Below are 21,180 nucleotides of genomic sequence, written 5' to 3' on the forward strand. Positions count from 1 at the left end.
AGAGTACATAGCTTCGACTACCTAGGTGTCAGACTGACAGACAACCTCATATGGCTAGCCTAAACCACCAAGAGCAAGCTATTAATCAAGCATAGATCCAATGCCATTCTGAGGCTGTACTAAAGCACAAATTCTTGTGCGCTATCACCGGCTCTGGAGGTTTATCAGGCCAAGGCACAAAGCGCTGCATTCTTTGGTGCTGAGATATTGGGCTACACAGATACGCATCAACTAGCCTCTGCAGAGAATAGTTTTGCTCAGCAGCTTGTATCTCTGCCGTCTAGCTCCCACCTGATTCTGCTTTTCGTTGATTTGGGCCTGAAAAGAATAGCTGATCTGGCATTATACAAGCCCTTAGCATATTGGGTTTGCCTCTGGTTTACATCTGAGCATAGTGATTATAGAGATTCTATGAAGGACTTATTAAAAAATACTAATGCCAAGCGGGTACCTTGGTTAAAATCTGTTCACGAATGCTCTCCGCCCGGGCACCTCCACTGACTGAGCCCCCACAGCTGGTGCCCCTTCTACCTCCGAGACATTACAGACAGGCAGTGGTTCGAGACTGCTGTCCCTGATTCCTTCTGGTATCATAGTTGTCTGAAGCCCTTTGCCCCTGTTATCTTCTCATATTGTTATTTTGTCGTCATTCTGTTTCCCTCTTATTTTCTCGTATTGTATTCTTGTCGTAATTTCTGTGGCCCTGTTTTTTTTCCTACTGTATTTTTGCTTTAATTCTGTGTTCCTTGTGTGTCCTTGGATGGTATGTTTTTTGCCTTCTTTTCTGTTCCCGCCTGTTTTTGCCGCTGCTGTCCTGGCGGCCCCTTCCCCTGCCGGTTCTCCCGCCTCCCAGCTGCACTTCTCTCCCCTTCCCCTATTTAATGGCGGCTGCTACGTGAAGGGGCTGCGGGTGGGTTTCGGCACACCTAAGCAAGCCCGACTGCGCCCGTCCACGACCCAAACTGTGACCAGCGCTAGAGACCCTGGCTCTATGACCACCCACCGCTATGCCTCAGCTGCCCTCCTCGCACTCAACCGCGGAAGAAACAACAACTGCCAGCTGTCCACACCGAGCACCCCCCACGGCCAGTCCTCCTGCTGCCAATGCCGCCGAACCTTCACCACTCTCTGCACCACAACGGACATCGCCCCAAGGCACACACCAACACCACGAAGCCCTGAAGTGCATCCTCCTCAACGTGCGCTCCCTGCACAGACACGCTGTAGAGATCTGAGACCTCCTCAACACCCTCTCAACAGACATCGCCTTCCTTACTGAAACCTGGACCAATGCCTCCTCCGCCCCGATATACCCACGGCCATCCCCAATGGATACAAGATCCAGAGGTAGGACTGCCACAACCGCCCGGGAGGAGGACTCACCATCGCACACAAGAGCTGTCTCCAACTCTCTACCTACACTAGGAGTGACTCCTTCTCCGCCACAGAACACCTTCACTTCCAGGTCCAGACCAGCCTTATACCCACACTTCACTGCACCCTCGCCTACAGACCCCCGGTACCTTGCTCTTCGTTCGCCACCACCATCGCTGACTGTGGAAAGATACGAACCGGCAGCCAATGCGGATACAACATAGGATTTATTCGAATATCAGTAAATCAGTAAACACTGACAAACGACCCCAGCCACAGGTAACAGTCTGGCTGCGACGTCTCCGAACCCTGCTCCGTAGGTGCTCACCGTAGAACCCTCACGGTGGTGACATTCTATGTGATGTCACCACGGAGTGCACCAGGGCGAGGGGAGGGCAGGGGGGTGTCAACAGGTCAGGGTGGGAGATACCACACATCCCCCTTCCCTACACAACAACAATATAACAGTAAAACAATATGTTGGTGTCAGACAATATTCTGCAAGCTAGGTCACGTATTGTTCCAGATGTCTGGGCCGCCTGACCACCCTTTGGCTAGTTCGGTTAGCTGGATGGGTTAATTCGTCACGCTTCCCAGAGGGCTGTTCACCTTGCACTAGGGGCTTTTCTCTCCTCGCTTCCCCCTCTATAGAAACTTCCTTCGGGGGGTGATACCTCACTACTCTTCCCAAGTTCCAAATTTTCCCCTCCTGGGTCTTCACTGCGTTCCTGAATACTTTTACAACCTTGGTGGGTCTGCTGAACACCGACCAACTCGCCCTCCCTGTTGGTGCTCTGATTTTTATGTTGTCACCCACCCTGAAACCCACTTCTTGGGTGGAGTGCAGCCTATCGAATCTTTCCATCCTCTCTAGCATGGCTTTCTCCTGTCTGTCAAGTGCTGTAGCCTCTCTAGAGTGATCAGTCCAACCTTTCTGCCAACCCACCCACCCTGGTGAAAGTTTGGTGTTAGGTCTTCTCGCTTTGAGTAGTTCAAACGGGGTTACACCCGTCGTCTGGTGAGGAGTTAGGCGATAGGCTTCCAGACTTTTCATGATTTCTCCTTTCCAGTTCAAACCATTGCTCTTGGCTAGTTGGATGCTATCCTTCAGGGTCTTATTGAACCGTTCTACCATTCCGTTAGTTTCGGGGTGGTAAAGTGCACATCGCTTGTGTACGATCCCATATCTCTCGAGGAACTCCTTCATCTCCTTTGAGCATAGCTGTACTCCATTGTCTGTCAGTAGACTGCTTGGTGATCCTTCTCTGAGGAATAGCTCCCGTAAGAACTCGACAACAGCTTTTGTGGTGATTTCTGGCACGATCTTCACCTCTGGCCATCTTGAATACAAATCCACCAGGACTAAGATGTATGGTGTGCTTATTTCTCCAGTTAACGGGCCTATTATATCTAGCGCCACCTCATCCCACGGTCCCGAGGGAGGTGGCCTGCAGACCATTGGCGGAGTATGTTGTTTCAAGACCTTGTCGCTAACCGTGCACGGGATACAGTCCCTCACTTTCTTTTCGATGTCATGGTCCATGCACGGCCACCAGTAATCCTCTCGCATTCTTTGCTTTGTTTTGGTGATGCCTAAATGTCCTTCGTGGGCCAAGTCCACAAGTTGTTCTCTCACCGCTCTGGGTGGGATCAACCTCGTACCCCTGAACAGACATCCGTCACTCTCAGATATCTCTTCCCTGACCATCCAGTATGGGCGTAGCGTTTCGCTTTGCTTGTCTTCATGTCTCCACCTTTCTCTTGCTCTTTCACTCACTCCTTTCAATATGTCGTCTGCCTCCAAAGCCTCCTTCCACGCTTCCTCACTTATGGCGCCTTGGGTGATCACGCATACGTTTTCTGTTTGGAAGTCTTCATTTTCTTCATTTTTTACGTTTTCGGGCTCCTCTTCTGCCTTATCATTTACCAGTCGCGAAAGGCAGTCTGCAGCAAGATTTTTCGTTCCGGGTACGTATTCAACACAGAACGTGTATTCTTGTAGGCTTACAACCCAACGCCTGATTCTGCTCGATAACGCGTTGAGTCCCTTCTTGGTAAACACTTCTACTAAGGGCTTGTGGTCGGTACGCAGGGTAAACTTGGTACCCCAGATGAAGTCTCTGAACTTGCTCATGGCCCAGTGTGCCGCTAATGCTTCCTTCTCGATCACTGAGTAGTTGGTTTCCGACTTCTTTAGTGACCTGGATGCAAAAGCTATGGTTTCTTCTCCCTTCGCACCTACTTGGGAAAGGACCGCCCCTAGTCCTTTCGAACTCGCATCAGTGGTTATCACGGTTTTCCTGTTGGGAACGAAAGCTCTGTTCTGAACTTTACCAAGGTGCTCGGCCCCTTCTTTCTTCATTTCTTACTGACACGTGTCAAATATATTTTAAAAATTTACGTTGCGTAGTATATTTTTGTCATTTTTGCCCAGTGTTTTATCACGGTATTGACAACATCGAGTCTGCTGTGTCCTAGAATAAAAAAGATTTGGCGTTGTGGTTATGCAAACACTTTCCTTTTTTGATAGCATAAGTCATATGCTTGTGTTTTGATGTGGACATTTTGCATTTGCAATGCCAGCTTCCATGCACGTTGTGAAGGAGGGCTGCCGCCTTGTCCACGTTGACGATGATGCTTGATGGGCGCATGCGATTTGTCCAATGCGCTATTTTCCATAATCGTGGGTTCTCCGGTTTCAGTTAAACAGTTACAAGCTGTCTCTGGAATGCGGCCATGAATCCCCCGACGTATCTGGCTCAAGGTTGCAGTAGGAATGTTTCTGTTACATTTGGCAGCAGTGCGATGACATCGTGCTGTTGTTTTGCTTCGGTAGAAAAAAACAGGTCGGGGAAGGCAGTACCAGAGGATGCTTTGCTAGGGTACTCCCAATTCAGGCATAGGACGCACGCAAGGGCTGCATGTGCAGGCATTCTCCACGAGGAAAGATTGTATGGCTTGGAGCGAATGTTAATTACATTCTGTTTTTGCATGCCGTGTGTCTCTTGCTACATTTCATAGCATCTCGAGGTGTCGAAGGTACATCGTAACCCATGTAGAAAAATTATTTTCCATTTCCATGGTGGCCTATTGTTGAAAAATCCCTAGAAGTTAAAACAAAACTGGAGCTTGACAATAATACATTTGATTCATGATTGATGCTACAAGAAAGCTAAGTTTTTTTTTCTGAAATAACTAGTATCGCTGTAGTTTAATTTGAACCCAATTATGAAAATGTTTCTTATTTGATGTTTGCATTTTGTGTTTAAGGGTTCTTCCGAGGCCTATTTAAATGAAGCCACAATCTCCACCCTCACTCACCCTCACTCACCCTCACCCTCACTCACCCTCACTCACCCTCACCCACCCTCACTCACCCTCACCCTCACTCACCCTCACCCACACTCACCCTCACCCTCACTCACCCTCAACGCCTCACCCTCACTCACCCTCAACCCCTCACCCTCACTCACCCTCAACCCCTCACCCTCACCCACCCTCAACCCTTCACCCTCAACCCCTCACTCACCCTCACTCTCACTCACCCTCACTCACCCTCAACCCCTCAGCCTCACCCGCACCCTCACTCACCCTCAACCCCTCACCCTCCCTCACCCTCACTCACCCTCAACCCCTCACACTCACTCACCCTCACCCTCACTCACCCTCAACCCCTCACCCTCACTCACCCTCACTCACCCTCACCCTCACTCACCCTCAACCCCTCACCCACCCTCACCCACCCTCACCCTCACTCACCCTCAACCCCTCACCCTCACCCTCACCCACCCTCACCCACCCCCACCCACCCTCACCCTCACTCACCCTCAACCCCTCACCCTCACTCACCCTCAACCCCTCACCCTCACTCACCCTCACTCACCCTCACTCACCCTCAACCCCTCACCCTCACTCACCCTCACCCTCACCCTCACTCACCCTCAACCCCTCACCCTCACTCACCCTCAACCCCTCACCCTCTCTCTCACTCACCCTCACTCACCCTCAACCCCTCACCCTCACTCACCCTCACTCACCCTCACCCTCAACCCCTCACCCTCACCCACCCTCACCCACCCTCACCCTCACTCACCCTCAACCCCTCACCCTCACCCTCACTCCCCCTCAACCCCTCACCCTCACTCCCCCTCAACCCCTCACCCTCACTCACCCTCAACCCCTCACCCTCACTCACCCTCACCCTCACTCACCCTCAACCCCTCACCCTCACTCACCCTCACTCACCCTCACCCACACTCACCCTCACCCTCACTCACCCTCAACCCCTCACCCTCACTCACCCTCAACCCCTCACCCTCACCCACCCTCAACCCTTCACCCTCAACCCCTCACTCACCCTCACTCTCACTCACCCTCAACCCCTCACCCTCACCCTCACTCACCCTCAACCCCTCACCCTCACTCACCCTCACCCTCACTCACCCTCAACCCCTCACACTCACTCACCCTCACTCACCCTCAACCCCTCACCCTCACTCACCCTCAACACCTCACCCTCACTCACCCTCAACCCCTCACCCTCAACCCCTCACCCTCACTCACCCTCACCCTCACTCACCCTCAACCCCTCACCCTCAACCCCTCACCCTCACTCACCCTCACAACACATATTGTGTTACAATAGGTGTCACATTTGCGAAAGATAAAACTATCTAGAGATGTAGCATAACGACCAGAGCTGCCATATAAGTCACGTAAATACAAAACATGTTGCATTCCAAATGCTATAGGTGTCACATTCGCGAAAGTTATAACTATTGGCATTGTAAATGACAAAGCCATCAATTTAGCAATTTTAACAACGAAAAAATAAATAAATTATGTCATTTACAAGACCAATAACTACAACTTTTCTAATGCGAGACCTATTGCATTCCAACCCCACTCATCCACGCAACGCCACTCACACACGCAACGCCACTCACACACGCAACGCCACTCACACACGCAACGCCACTCACACACGCAACGCCACTCACACACGCCACTCATCCACGCAATGCCACTCATCCACGCAACGCCACTCATCCACGCAACGCCACTCATCCACTCAACGCCACTCATCCACGCAACGCCACTCATCCATTTACAAAACGAAAAATGTCAAACTCTTCTATTGCGAGACCTATTGCATTTTCAATGCTTGTTTACTGTGAGGCCCTGGTCCTTAAATCTCGCCAATACTTGCCTCAACCTTCCATCATGTTGTTCGTTGTCTCTGCCAAACACGAGTACGTCGTCCTGGTAACATAAGACTCCGGGGATACCCTTAAGTATGCTCCCCATGATTCTCTGGAACACCGCAGCTGCGGAGACCAGCCCAAACGGTATTCTCTTTAATTTGAAAGCACCCATGGGCGTCACAAACGAAGTTAGGTCCTGTGAGTCTTCATGGAGCCTAATCTGGAAGTAGGCTGAGGTTAGATCCAACGTTGAAAATACCCTCGCACCTTCCAGCATACTCATCATCTGTGTGATGTTGGGCAAGGGAAATGTATCCACGACCACCTCCTTATTCAACGCCCTGAGGTCGATGCATAGGCAGACAGATACATCTTTTTTCATTGCTGCGACGATCAGCGCGAGCCATTCCGTTGCCTCCACTGGCTCTATGACCCCCAGGTTGCACAGATTCTCCAGTTCATCTTTGACCGCTTCTTGAATAGCCAGTGGTAGGTTCCTCACCTTGGCTACAACAGGCACCGCATCTTCCTTCAGCTTTATCCTGTGTGAATAGTTCTTCAGGCACCCTAACTCGTCGTTGAACACTTCCTTGTATTCCGTCTCAATGTCGTCCTTGGTTCCCTGTACTTCATGGATCAAGATCTGTGGGATTTTGTTAGGGTCAAGGTATATGCCTAACTCCTTTTGTGCTTTCCACCCCAGGATGTTGTTTCCCTTGGAGGATACGTACACCTTCTCTGCAGTGAGTCTACCTTTGTACTCTATTGTACTCCAGAAAAAACCCTTCATACTAATGGGTTGACCACTGTATCCCCCTGGTCTAAGGTCCATTCTGCTCAACCTGATCTTACCCTTAGCCACACTTTCAAACTCTTTAGCATTGATGATCGTGATTTTCGAGCACGAGTCAAACATGGCCTCAATGCTTGTCCCCTCAATCTCAATGTTGTCTTTGGGACTGTTGACCTGACCATTCCCTATTTGAAGGACAATCTCATCTCACACTGTGTTAACATTTTCCCTAGTCTGCTTCTTGACCCCTTGACCACTCCTGCAAAATTGTCGGGAATGTCCCTTTCTGCCACACTTGTTACATGTGAACCGGTACGCGGGGCACTCCTTGTCATTTGCTATATGGCCTTGTTTGCCACACCTATAACAATTCCCTTTAAAGGACCAGCCTACCTTCCCTTCCTTCTGCTCTTTGTAACCCAATTTCTGTCCTTTGACTTCCAATACCTTTTCCTCTTCTGTCACCACTCCGCTCACCTTAACCTTCCCCTCGCTATCTTTGCCCTCACAGTCTTGCTTTATCTCACTCACACACTGCATCATGTGCTCCACCTGCTTGGCTACAATAAGTACTTCTCTTAGTGGAGGGTCATCCTTCAGCCACAACTCCTCCCGTACCCGTTCCGTTCTACACGCTAACACAAACTGGTCCCTGATCCTCTCTTCACACGAGCCCCCAAATTTGCATGTCGCAGCAAGTTTACGTAGGTCAGACACAAAGTTTTCCATGGATTCCCCTTCCTTCTGTCCTCTCTTCGCAAAATGATACCTGTCCATGATGGTGCTAGTCTTAGGGAAGTAGTGTAGGTCCTTTTTGTTTATGCTTATCTCAAACTCGTTCAGCCCTCTAGCCTCTTGAGTACTAAGTTCTGGGAGGTGTTCTAAAACTTCTTCCCCTTCTGCCCCCAAATAATATGCTAACAAGGCCACCTTCCTCTCCAACCCCAGATTAGGCCCGCACACAACAGCATAGTTCAAAAACATTTTCTTCCACTTCTTCCATTGTATTGCAGGTTCCCCTGGGTTTACTAAAAACATTGGGGGTGGCGTTACATTCTGCATTTCCCTTCACAGAGATCACTGGTAAACAGGTAATGCTACTTGTAGAATAGGGGTTGCACTAACCACCTCCAACAAAACTCCTTGCTCAGTTTTGTAATTGCATTCCCTTCTTTTAAATGAGTTTTAATTTTGCGTTGCTTGATAAATCCACAAGGTGGCACAGTTGATCAGGAAATGTTTATCCTTCTGAGGGACAGATTCCCCACACTAGCGCAGATGTTCACTTTGGTTTCCCCGGAAATGACAGGACGGTGGGGGAGGAGGCCCCTCCTGCTTCAATCAAACTACTGTGTGAGCTTACTGTGGATCTATGCGCTACACGACTGCATGCGGAGCCCAGATAAGGCGAGATGGTGATGTTTTTCCCCAGCTTGGCTTGCGCAGGGTTTATCCGGATGACGGGGAATTCTTCCGATATTCTTTGTGAATTACATTCCTGAACCAGTCCATTCAAGACACACTGCGCAGCCTACACCACCCGTGTTGCACTTCTTCTTCACCGATCTCTCGCTCTTCACTATTATGTGAGACAGCAACACTCCTCTTGCTCCACACGCAGTATTTCCCTTTCTCCGCACGTTCAGTTTGTTAGTTGTTCCTCGTTAGAGTGAGCGTTGCCAGGCAGACTTCCTCTCATATCCCACAACGAACGCCACTCTAAAAGATGGTTGAGCGGTGATTCCAGATCCCTCATGGGCTCGCCTTCTTTCGGACCAAAAGTCGCTCTGTGCTTCTCCCCTTTCATATACAACGCCCGCCGAGGAGCGCCTCCACAGACACCTTTTTTCCGCTTTATTTTCACTTCACTTTACTCACAGATCGGGTATTCAGTTCACCTCCAGACTGTTTTTCTTCTCACTCGTCGCGCCGTCCTCTATACACCTCGCCAGCTTTCCGTGTTGAGGTCGCGTATGCCTGCTCCCGGTCCTCGTCGCCAGTGTGGAAAGATACGAACCGGCAGCCAATGCGGGTACAACATAGGATTTATTAGAATATCAGTAAATCAGTAAACACTGACAAACGACTCCAGCCACAGGTAACAGTCTGGCTGCGACGTCTCCGAACCCCGCTCCGTAGGCGCTCACCGTAGACCCTCACGTTGGTGACATTCTATGTGATGTCACCACGGAGTGCACCAGGGCGAGGGGAGGGCAGGGGGGTGTCAACAGGTCAGGGTGGGAGATACCACACTGACCTCATTGCACCCCACACCATCGCCTCCATGGACTACATACTCGTCGGAGACCTGAACTTCTACCTTGACAACCCCTGTGACCCCAACTCCTCCACCCTCCTGGACAACCTAGTCAACATGGGACTGAAACAACTTGTCACCACACCTACCCACAAGGCAGGACACATCCTCGACCCCATCTTCTCAGGTGGGAACAACATCCGCTTCAGCCACACCACGCAGCCAACATGGACAGACTACCACTGCGTACACTTCCTCATCAACAAACCCACGCCACCCAAACCGGTACCCCGCCCTCCACGAAGAAACTGGAGCAAAGTCACAGAGGAGCAGCTCCTGTCCACCCTAAACTGCGCTGCCCCCACCACCTCGACCAACGCCAATCTCTCAGCCAAAGAACTTTACAGATGGATCTCCAACTGCGCAGATGAACTTGCACCTCTATGCAACCCCGACAGACAGAGCCCCAGGAAGGCCACATGGTTCAACACTGTCTTTCAAGAATCCAGACGCACCTGCAGACGTCTCGAGAATTACTGGAGAAACAGCAAAACAACGGAAGATCGCACCACCTACAAGAATGCCATGATGGAATACCACCAAGGCATCAGAGCCACCAAAAGGGCCCTTATCCAGAACAAGATCTTTGCCAACTCCAGCAACTCCAAAGAACTCTTCAGCGTCATCCAGAAATTCACCAAACCCCACAGCAAAACCATGGATGTCACCCCATCCCAGGACCTCAGCAACAAACTTGGCTCCTACTTCCATCAGAAAATCAAGGACCTTTACTACAACTTCAACGACCAGACACATGACTCTGAAACCACCTCCTACTCCAGCAATGCCAGCCAGCCCACCATCTCCTCTTGGACCTCAGTCACCACCGAAGGCACCACTTTGACCATGAAAGGCATCCACTCAGGGGCCCCCACGGATCCTGCCCCCCGCACATCTTCCACAAAGACGCTGCCGCCATTACTCCGGAAGTACGACACAGCATCAATGCTACCTTTGAGACCGGCATCTTCCCCAATGACTGGAAACATGCACAAGTCAGACCCCTGCTCAAGAAGCCCTCATCCCACAGACCTCAAGAACTACTGACCCATCTCCCTTCTCTCCTTTGCGGCCAAGGTAACCAAGAAGACCTTCAACGCCCAACTAACAACTTTCATCAAAGTCAGCGCCATCCTCTACCCCTCCCAATCCGGATTCCGCAGCAACCATAGCACCAAGACCTCTCTACTCCCCACCACAGAAGACATCCGCACCCTCCTCGACCAAAGACACACCGCAGCCCTTATCCTACTCGACCTCTCTGCAGCATTCAACACCGTCTGACACCACACTCTCACCGCCAGGCTCCACGACGCCGGCGTACGGGGAACCTCCCTAGACTGGATCCGCTTCTTCCTCACCAACAGAACCCAAAGAATCAGACTGCCACCCTTCCTCTCCGAACCCATGAAAATCAACTGCGGAGTACCACAAGGATCGTCGCTCAGCCCCATGCTCTTCAACATCTACAGTGTCCCCCTTGTCGTCATAGTCAGACAGAACTGACTCAGCATAGTATCCTACCCCGATGACACCAGCTCATACTCTCCGTCACCAAGGACTCCATTGCCACCTGACTCAACTTCCAGGAAGGAATGAAGGATGTTGCATCCTGGATGAGCAACAGCTGCCTGAAGCTCAACTCAGAGAAGACAGAGGCCCCTCCACAAGGGACAACACCTGGTGGCCCACAGCCCTCAGCAGCCTCCCACCCGATGAACCACACCCAAAACCTCGGTATCGCACTCGACTCATCCCTCTCCATGATCCGACAGGTCAACGCCATGGCCTTCGGCTGCTTTAAAACCCTCCGTATCGTCCGAAAGATCTTCAAATGGATCCCCCGAATGAATGAAGACCGTCACCAACGCACTCATAACCAGCAGACTGGTCTATGGAAACGCCCTCAACACCGGGATCAACAAATTTCTGCTCCGCAATCTCCAGACCATACAGAACACCTCAGCCAGACTCGTCCTCTGCATCCCCGACACAATCACATCACCCAGCACCGGCGGACCCTTCACTGGCTCCCCGTTGAGAAGACAGTAGCTTTCTAGATACTCCCCCACTCCTACAAATGCCTCCACAACACCGGACCTCAATACCTCAACGGGAGAATCTCCTTCCATGTACCCAAGAAAAACCAGAGATCCACAGACCTCGCCCTTGCCAAAACCCTGCACATCCGCAGAGCCAGAACAGGTGGAAGAGCCTTCTCCTACATCGCTGCCAAGACCTGTAACGAGCTCCCGATCAACATCAGGCGTGCTCCCTCCCTGAACATTTTCAGGAAGACACTCACGACCTGGCTCTTTGACTGAACAGAGGTGTTCCTTCCCAAGCGCCTTGAGACCCTCACGGGTGAGTAGTACGCTTCATAATCCCCTGATTGTTTGATTGATTGATTGAATGGTTTTATAAGCTTGGTTTGGCGAGATTGTGGGACAATCCAGAATCCATATGAAAAGATGATTTGGCCAGTGTTAAGACCTGCTTTTGGGCATATATCTAGTATCGATATGCAGGCTCTGGAGATAAGGGCCCTCTGACAAATAAATACCTAGAATTTAAGGTTACACCCTCGTTTGAACCATTCCTGGATGCAAAATCCCTGCTTTTAACAAAGGATTTGAACATGCGCTTCTGGTTGGGTATTCTCCCACCGAGATCTTTCACAAGCGTAAGGTCTAGCCCCAAGCCTGTGCCCAGTCTGTGGTCTAAGCTCTGAAACTGAGACGCATGTTTTGTTCTTCTGCTTAGGGTACCTAGGCTCGCGCAGAAAATGGATACGTCCAATCTGTCTGTAGCTGGGGGTAACCAGATATCTTGTTGCCCAGAGAATATTGAAGAGTGATACCTCTCACCTAATTGTGTTTGCTGTCAGCCATTTTTTAGCCAATGTCAAGCGTAGTAAGATTATTTCCCAAATTACCATCTGAGCCAAAGTACGTATGAATACTTCTTGGATATATTTGTAATGCATTTTATTTACTCAAAATTCCTTGAAGCTCTCATTGTAAAAGGCACTGTGCACTGTTGAATGCTTTTAATTAGTGCATGCAAAATGATACTCCCTTGATTAGAGCACTTTTAACTATTGTTTATTATGTTTATACTAATATACTATGATGCTTTTATTCTCCAGGGGGGCCACAATCTGGATACGCCATGGCACCCCTTTTGTGGAACTAGAACGAAAGGTAGATGAACAAGGCCGATACATTTTAGTGAAAGGCACACTAGATGGCACACTGGTAGTCCTGGGAAGCATATACGCCCCGAATTATGATCAGGACAGGTTTCTGACAACTGTAGGGAGAGCCTTAACTGATTGGATAGATATTCCCTGGGTATTGGGGGGGAGACTGGAATATGGTTTTAGATGTTGACATGGATAGATCACATCCCCCTCCAGGCGGCAGGAGTGCACAAGATGGCCGACTGCTTCGGAACGTGGCTTCAAGGGTGGAGACTGTCAGACGCATGGCGTACGTTGCACCCAACTCACAAACAGTACTCATATTACTCCCCTGTGCACAACCTACACACTCGATTAGACAGATTCTTATGCACCACCTCTCTTACAACTCAATGTACATCCTCTGAATACCTCGCAAATTTTTTTTCGGATCACAGACCACTAACACTTCACCTACATTGGGGGAGGGTGCCTTCACCATTACCCACCTGGAGACTCAACCCCTTACTATTAGAGGATGCCCCGTTCCGCGCACACCTCTCCGAAACCCTCAGTAACTATTTCAGGGAGAACTGGGACTCTACGTCCTCGAATCTGGTGGTGTGGGACGCCATGAAGGCCGTGATACGGGGGGACGCGATTGGTCAACTGGTGGGAGCCCGACAAGAAATTCACAGGAGGCTCTGTGAAACCGAGACCCGCCTGAAAGACCTAGAGACAGCAGTGGGTACAGACCCGGAGAGAAAGAATGATTTACAGATGTGCAACATTGAACACGCGGAACTCCTCGAAACTTTGAGGGTCATAGACTACAGAGACTATTTGCGCCCCCAACACGCGGAGGCGGATAGGTCTGGAGCTCTGCTGGCTCGCTTGATCCGGGATACTCCTGAGGTCCCGGTGATCACGCGAATCAGGACCGAGACGGTGAGGAGGTTATCACACAAGCCGAAATTAATGCTCTCTTTAGGACCCACTTAGAAAGATTGTATACCCCCCCCCCCCCGAGGATGTCGAAGACGATATGATGGGATTCCTGCAGGAACTACAGTTCCCGACCCTGACCTAAGACGCGAGGACTGGGTTAGCCAGACCCATAACGTGGCAGGAAATAAAACTAGCCATCCATTCCCTTAAACGAGGTAAAACCCCTGGTATGATCGGGTTACCTGCGGAATTTTATCAAACCTTTTCTAACACATTAGTACCGGTCTTAGAAATGTATAAGACCGCTTACGAGGTCGGCCGCCTACCTACCACGACTATGCAGGCTTCGGTGATATCCATACCAAAACCTGGTAGAGATACCCTGGACGTTAACAATTACAGACCGCTCTCAATGCTCCCCATGGAGTATAAAATACTTAGTAAAGTTATTGCCATGCGCATACAGGCCCATCTTACTGGTTTAATTCACCCGGACCAATGCGACTTCCTTCCGGGGAGGAGCACCTCCCAAAACACGAGAAGGCTCCATGCCCTCATGTCGGCTACACCGACAACTCTACCTCAGGCCGGCTGCATTGCCCTGGACCTCCGACAGGCGTTCGACTCACTGACTTGGAACTTTATGTTTGAAGTCATTAAGCGTTTTGGTTTCCCTGACACCCTGATAAAATGGATACGCTTATTGTATACCCACCCGACGGCTAGGGCACGTACGGGTGGATACACCTCAGATAGCTATAACATCTATAGAGGTACCAGACAGGGCTGCCCACTGTCGCCACTGTTGTTCGTGTTAACGCTTGAGCCTCTGGCAATTGCGCTCCGGACTCGAGCGGCTGAGGTGGGAATATCGGTCGGAGGCACCCATAACCTGATCTCCGTATATGCCGATGATATTTTGGTATATCTCCGAGATTTGGACGGGGACCACTCGCACCTGGCGACCATCTTTGCCCAGTTTGAGACCATCTCTGGCCTGGCCATCAACCCATCAAAGTCCCTGGGATTCTACTTCCGAGAAGGACAACGACCATCCCATACACAATTCGGCGCCCATAGGATCCAAGTGGCACTGACCACATTTAAATACCTGGGCCTTAACATATATAGGAGCCAGGAGGATCAGATTGAGGGCAATGTGCGAATGGCAATTAACGGTCTCCGGGGTAGTGTGAATTTTTGGATATCCTTACCTCTTTCTGTCATGGGCAGGGTGGCGATCTCGAAGATGGTCCTACTCCCCCGGATGCTGTACTATTTCGTAAATCTACCAGTTCTTCTCCCACACCATGTGTTTGCCACACTGAATACACTGCTGATCACTCTAATATAGGGTACGGGGAGACGTCGAATAAGCCTAAAAAAATTACAGCTGAGCACCAGACAGGGTGGCCTGGGTGTACCGGACCTGCAGGGTTATTACTACGCAAGTCAACTACAGTGGCTAACTAGATGGGTGGCGGGTAGGGACCTACACGAAATAGCGTTTACACAAGACCGATTGGCACGCGGGGAAATACATTCCCTTTTGCTACCTACTGCCAAGATTCCCCGGGACTGTCATCCCCTGCTGCGCACTGCTTTGGGATGCTGGCGAAAGGCACTGACGTACACGGCCGGGACAGCCCCTTATGCGGATAACATTCCCCTGTTAGGGCTCCCTACACCACAAGGTACTCTGACGCAGCGTAGGTTACGGCCCTGGTCGGATGCAGGGGTGGATAGAGTGGGAGACCTGTTCGGGGACGACACGCTGATGAATCACGCCTCCTTTGCGCAGGCCACAGGTACCCCATTAGGTTTATACCTGCTGCACGCCTCAGTAAGTCAATATGTCCGACGTACATGGGCCCCACAATGTAATAAACCGACACAACACGAACTGGTACACCTCCTCCATTATATGGGGAAGGGAGGACACTTGGTGCGCTAGCTCTATGAGGGTATCAGGGAACATGCTGCGTTACGCCTTACCGCACTCAGGGACACTTGGGTTGAGGATACAGGAGAAGCCATGACAGATGGGGAATGGAAGATCGTTCTAGAGCATCACAGGAGAGTATCCAGAAACGTAAAATTTAAATTCATACAGGCTATGATACTGCACAGAGCGTATCTCACTCCCCATAAGCTCCATAAAATGTACCCTACTTCCTCCCACAACTGTCCCAGATGTCAGCAGGATGAAGCGGATATCCTTCATATGCTATGGACATGCCCGAGACTAAACATTTACTGGGTGAGGGTCAGGCACACACTGCACGATATCACAGGCCAGCAGATCCCGGAGGGGGCATTGCCCTGTCTGATAGGAAAAAGGAGGCGACCCAAGACCCACAGGGCGCAACTCAAACTTTTGGACCTGGCACTCCTGTTGGCGCTCAGAGGTATCACTATGAGATGGAAATCGACCAGACCGCTGAGTGTTGAAGTATGGCGATCTGATTTGTTAAAATGGGGCAAAGCAGAAGGCGTGACCCTGCGAAGGGAGGAGGAGAAGGGGGCCCGCAAACACCCTATATCGCAAGATTGGGAGCGAATGCTGACAGAACTAGAGAATGCGGACATAGAAGCCTCACAGGGTAACGCCCCATGACCATAACACAAAAGGGGCGGAGCGCAGAGCCTGGAGAATGAGACTGTGAACGCCATAAGCACGGGATAGCCAGTTACGGATAGACATTCCCTCTAAATCAGCCTGATCCGGGGGCCTCGATGTACAGTGTGTATATGATAGATACGCTAGGAGACGGGAGGGTGGGATAGACATGGGCGGGATATCGGGTTACTAAAAGTTGTTACTGTAATGTGAATGGAAGGTATAAGATTCCTAAAAAGAAGTTATTGCAATGAGACCGCAAAAATTTCCCAATGTATTATGTTTGGCACCCTGAAGCAATTACGGAAAAAGGATTGGACATACCTGGTAATTCACAGACAGTATAGGTTACGAAAATGAGAAAAGACTGGAAACTGATGTAATATTTGCATGAACATGAAACTTTGATGCAGTCATGAATAAAAATGTTTTTTTTTAAAAATACTATGATGCTTTTATCTTGGGTACATTTTTAAAGCATTTTATCTACTTAGAACCCCATGGAGCACAAAATGAAATATACATTATGCACCTTAGAATACAATTAATTATTGCAAGCAAAACTACACTCTTTTGACCAGAGAATTTTTATCTGCTGTATATTATGGTAATATTAATACATCATGATATTTTTATTTTTTGGAAGTCTGCTGCAATTAATATTGGTGATCCAATCCTACAACTATAATCTGCCTTGTTTTTATGGGTTGTCATTGTTTTTATACAAGTTCGTAATGATAATAATAAAGAAACATTTATAAAGCATGTAGCTACCCTGAGTTATCCCAGCACCGTTTGCAGACACAGACGAAGAGAGTAACTTTACTAGCCAGTGATTTTAAAAATCCACTTTTTAGTAGTTTCCAGAAAGACATATGATTAGATTCCTGACGTATTTGGAGTGGAAGGGCATTCCACAGCCTAGCCGCATTGTAAGAAAAAGAGCGGCCTCCCCTTCTTGCTTTCTTTATTTTTGGCACTGTGACAAGTAACAAGTTCGCTGATCAAAGGCTTCTATTTGGTTTGTAAGTGATAATCAAAGCACAATTGATTGCTGATCCCTTTCCTCAAAATGACTTACGGGTAATACAGAGTGACGTGAATTTGACTCTCCCTAATATCGGAAGCCAGTGTAGGGTTTTCAAAGCAGGTTTGGCTCATTGCCGATAAGGGACGTCCAGGAGCAGACGTGCTGCACAGTTCTGAATAATCTGGAGTCAGGCTGTCGTGGTTTTAGGAGCTCCTAGATAGAGTGCATTTCCACAGTCCATGTGTGAAAGATTCAACACCTGGACCATGATCTTTCTTGCCTGGAATGGGAGGAGAGGGAAGACTTTCCAAAGCATTCTTATGATGCTGTAGCACGATGCCGACAATTTCGCTGTTTGGTGCCCAAAAGTCAGGGATGATCCAGCAACATGCCAAGTCTTTCATTCTAGCCTTTTGGTGGAGGGGAAGGGCCTAGGTAATTTGGCCAGTGTAAGTTCATCACATTTTAACCGTTGCTTCTCCTAATGTATACTTCGATGGTTTCTGGAGAACCGAAGAAAGTAGTTTCTATCTATCTATCTATCTATTTATCTATCTATCTATCTATCTATCTATCTATCTATCGGGATAGTCTCTGGTCCCCACCGACTGATCCCAAAGTGTATGGCATATGTGTGTGAGTTGTCTGTAAATAAGAAACTGCCCCAACTGAAGGTCGCTCTCATCTGCTAGCTGATCAAAGGGAAGGAGTTGTCCCTCAGCGAATAGGTCACCTAAAGTGAGGAGTGAACGGTCTGTCCAGGCTCACATTATCCCGACGGTGTAATGTACCCGACCTCGGGGTATGCCGACCAGAGGGGCGATGTATTCTTACCATGCATATTTTTGCAAATGACACTTGGATGGGCCAGGTGGAGGCAAGAGGTGCCCCTGAAAGAATCAAGCATCGGAGCGCAGAGATAGGACTGTACCTAGGATCTATATGAGTCTCATCCAGATAGCACCTGGTTGTCCAGCGAAACAGCCATTAAAGCTGTGGTGCCGCGAAATATGCCTCAAAGAAAGGGGCCCCTAAGCCTCATTGGTCTGTCGGCAGCTGCAAGTTTAGACAGAGCAATGCATCGGTGACCAGATCCCCATATGAGCAGAGGAGTGCACCCAGTTTCTTGAAGAAGGAGCGGGGTGGTATGACCATAAGGCTCAAGAAGTAGTGAAGAAGACACATCAAAGTGATTATTTTCTTTAAGATGATGAGGAAAAGTGTTCTTCTGATCGGCATCATTTGTACCGGGACTCCATTGTTTTTTCATTGCCATCTCGTGTCAAACACTTCCACATGACCCACCTGGTCGTTTCTGCTGATGCATGAGGAAAATCTAACTAACACGACAACAGCCATCTTGCATCCTGCATTTCTGCCCAGGAACTGTCGCACACCCAACCCTCCTGTTCTTTGCAGTTCAACAGAAAGCCATGAGATACTCACACCCTGTGTAAATGATTTGTTTTCCATCTCCTGTTCCCAGCCTGGTAAAAATCCTTGACACCGTGATCAGGTTATCTGGACAATGGTCTGACTGCTGGGACTTGATCAGGGTGATTAAACAATGACCTGAAAGACCGGGCTTTGATCAAGCTGAGTGTACAATGACCTGAAAGAACAAGCTTTGATCAAACTGAGTGAACAATGATTTGTGTACCAAGCCTTGACCAGGTCACCATCTACAAACATCGTCTGGATCTGGTTATCAACTGCAAACACTGCCCTGATTGAACAATGAACTAACAGCGAAAAGACCAGAATGAAAAAGTATAAAAGGCTTGTAAGCTGCGGAGATAAGCAGAAGCCTCCTCTGTCTTGTTTCTAACGAGCTTGTGACTCTGTTCCATAGCCTGGGCTATTTGAATAAATCTGGGTTCCTCCTGCAGACGAAGGCTCCTGTGTTTCCTTTTACTACGTATGAAGGGCATGGAACACTTGGTCGGTTCCCCCGCCGCCGAGACCGAGTAAGTGGGTTATTCCGCTTCTTCAATGACCTTGCCAATAGATGACAGGGAGAGAGACTGCCAGAAGTGTATCTGGGATTGTTTCCCTATGATGGCTCTGAGGAGATTTCCCTCGTAGAGGTTGAGCGGAGTATGATATAGGCAGATTTCCAGGAAGCGTGGCACCTGGTTGTGCCAGGTGTCACCAAAGTATACCTCCAGTAGTAGTTGTCCATGGTGAAGTGGATAAATAGCAAACTTTGTCTACTTAACTCAAAGACAGGCCACAATGGCAAAGTCTGCAACTATTCCCCAGATAGGGGTGAGGTTGACTGTTATGTCACAGACATAGAGGAGTACGTTGTACGCGTACAAGGACACTGCATGGGTCCTGTCCGCCAGTAAAAGGCCTCACTTCCATCCCTCCGCATGCAGCCGCACTGCCAGAGGCTTCATGGTGAGGCAAACAGGAGGGGGGATAACTGGCACCCCTGACGTGTCCCACGGCGCACCGAGAAGGAGGCGGAGACAAGTCAACCCAAGCATACTCGCGATGTCAGATTAGAGCATAAGAGTTTGGTGTAAGCTAAGAGTTTGGGGCTTATCCTCATACGGGTCAGTACGGTAACTAGATAATGCCAGGTCAGGGTGTCGAAAGTCTTTTCCAGATCAAGTATAAGGCAGCTGCTCTGGGGAATCGTACTTTACTTGATTCTGCACATGGAAAAGCAACGTATGTTTTGGGGGGTGCGGCGGTCTGGAACGTATCCTTTCTGGTCACAGTGCACCAGCTCTGGCAGAATTTGGGCATAACGATCATCTAGGATCTTGCCTGGAATTTTGTAGTACCATCCAAATATTGCAATGTGCCAGTAAGATGCAAGTTGCCTCGGGTTGCAGTCCAGCTTAATGATGGAAACCAAGAGGGATACGCGAAGTAAGTAGGGAAGAATGCTCTCACCCAGTGCTACATTGTACATTGCTGCCAGTCGGGGCGCGAGTAAGGACGAGAAAGTGTGATAGTATTCCAGGGGTAGACAGTCTAGGCCCAGAGTTTTGTTCCAGGCCAAGTCTAGGATTGCCTGGAAATATTGCAAAAAGCATCGGTGGATGAATGAGAACACCCACTCTCCATCTATGTAACACCTTCCCAGTGCAGAGTAACACATGCGTATTAACCCCTTCCACGCTCATGACGAGCTCAGCTCGTCATGAGGTACGCCTCTCGTACACTCATGACAAGCTGAGCTCATCATGTAACGCGGGGTTATAAAAAACTCAGCGCGCCACGGTAAATCCTACCGCGGCTAAAGTGTTAAGGCAAAGCCGACATATTGTAATCACTTTTGTGCCAGAATTTATTTAGTTGTCACCACCTAGACCAAAGAGCAGTCAGTGAGAACCTGACATGGTGGACATAGACCTCAGAATGAGATGCAATATGCTTTCACAGAGCCTGCGAAACAAACCATCGGTTAGCAGGGCTCTGTTAAGTTGTGAGATGAAAAACAATTGTATATAGTAGATGACAAAGAAGCCAACCAATTCAGATGAATAAATAGGCAATATTCCTAATAACAGGTCGCGATAAAAACACATTGGAAAAGACTTTTCAAAGCTGCAGATTTCAAAAGAAAGAGAAAGTTACAGCAGTACTTTTGCATTTTATGAACATTGAGTGACACAACTAGTTTCCTTGATCACATAATTTGCAGCTCTAAACTCATGGTTGCTGCTGTTCATATTTTCCTCTGCACTTTATTAATA

The sequence above is a fragment of the Lissotriton helveticus genome, chromosome 3_1 (assembly GCF_964261635.1).
Source record: "Lissotriton helveticus chromosome 3_1, aLisHel1.1, whole genome shotgun sequence".
In the NCBI taxonomy this organism is placed as follows: Eukaryota; Metazoa; Chordata; class Amphibia; order Caudata; family Salamandridae; genus Lissotriton; species Lissotriton helveticus.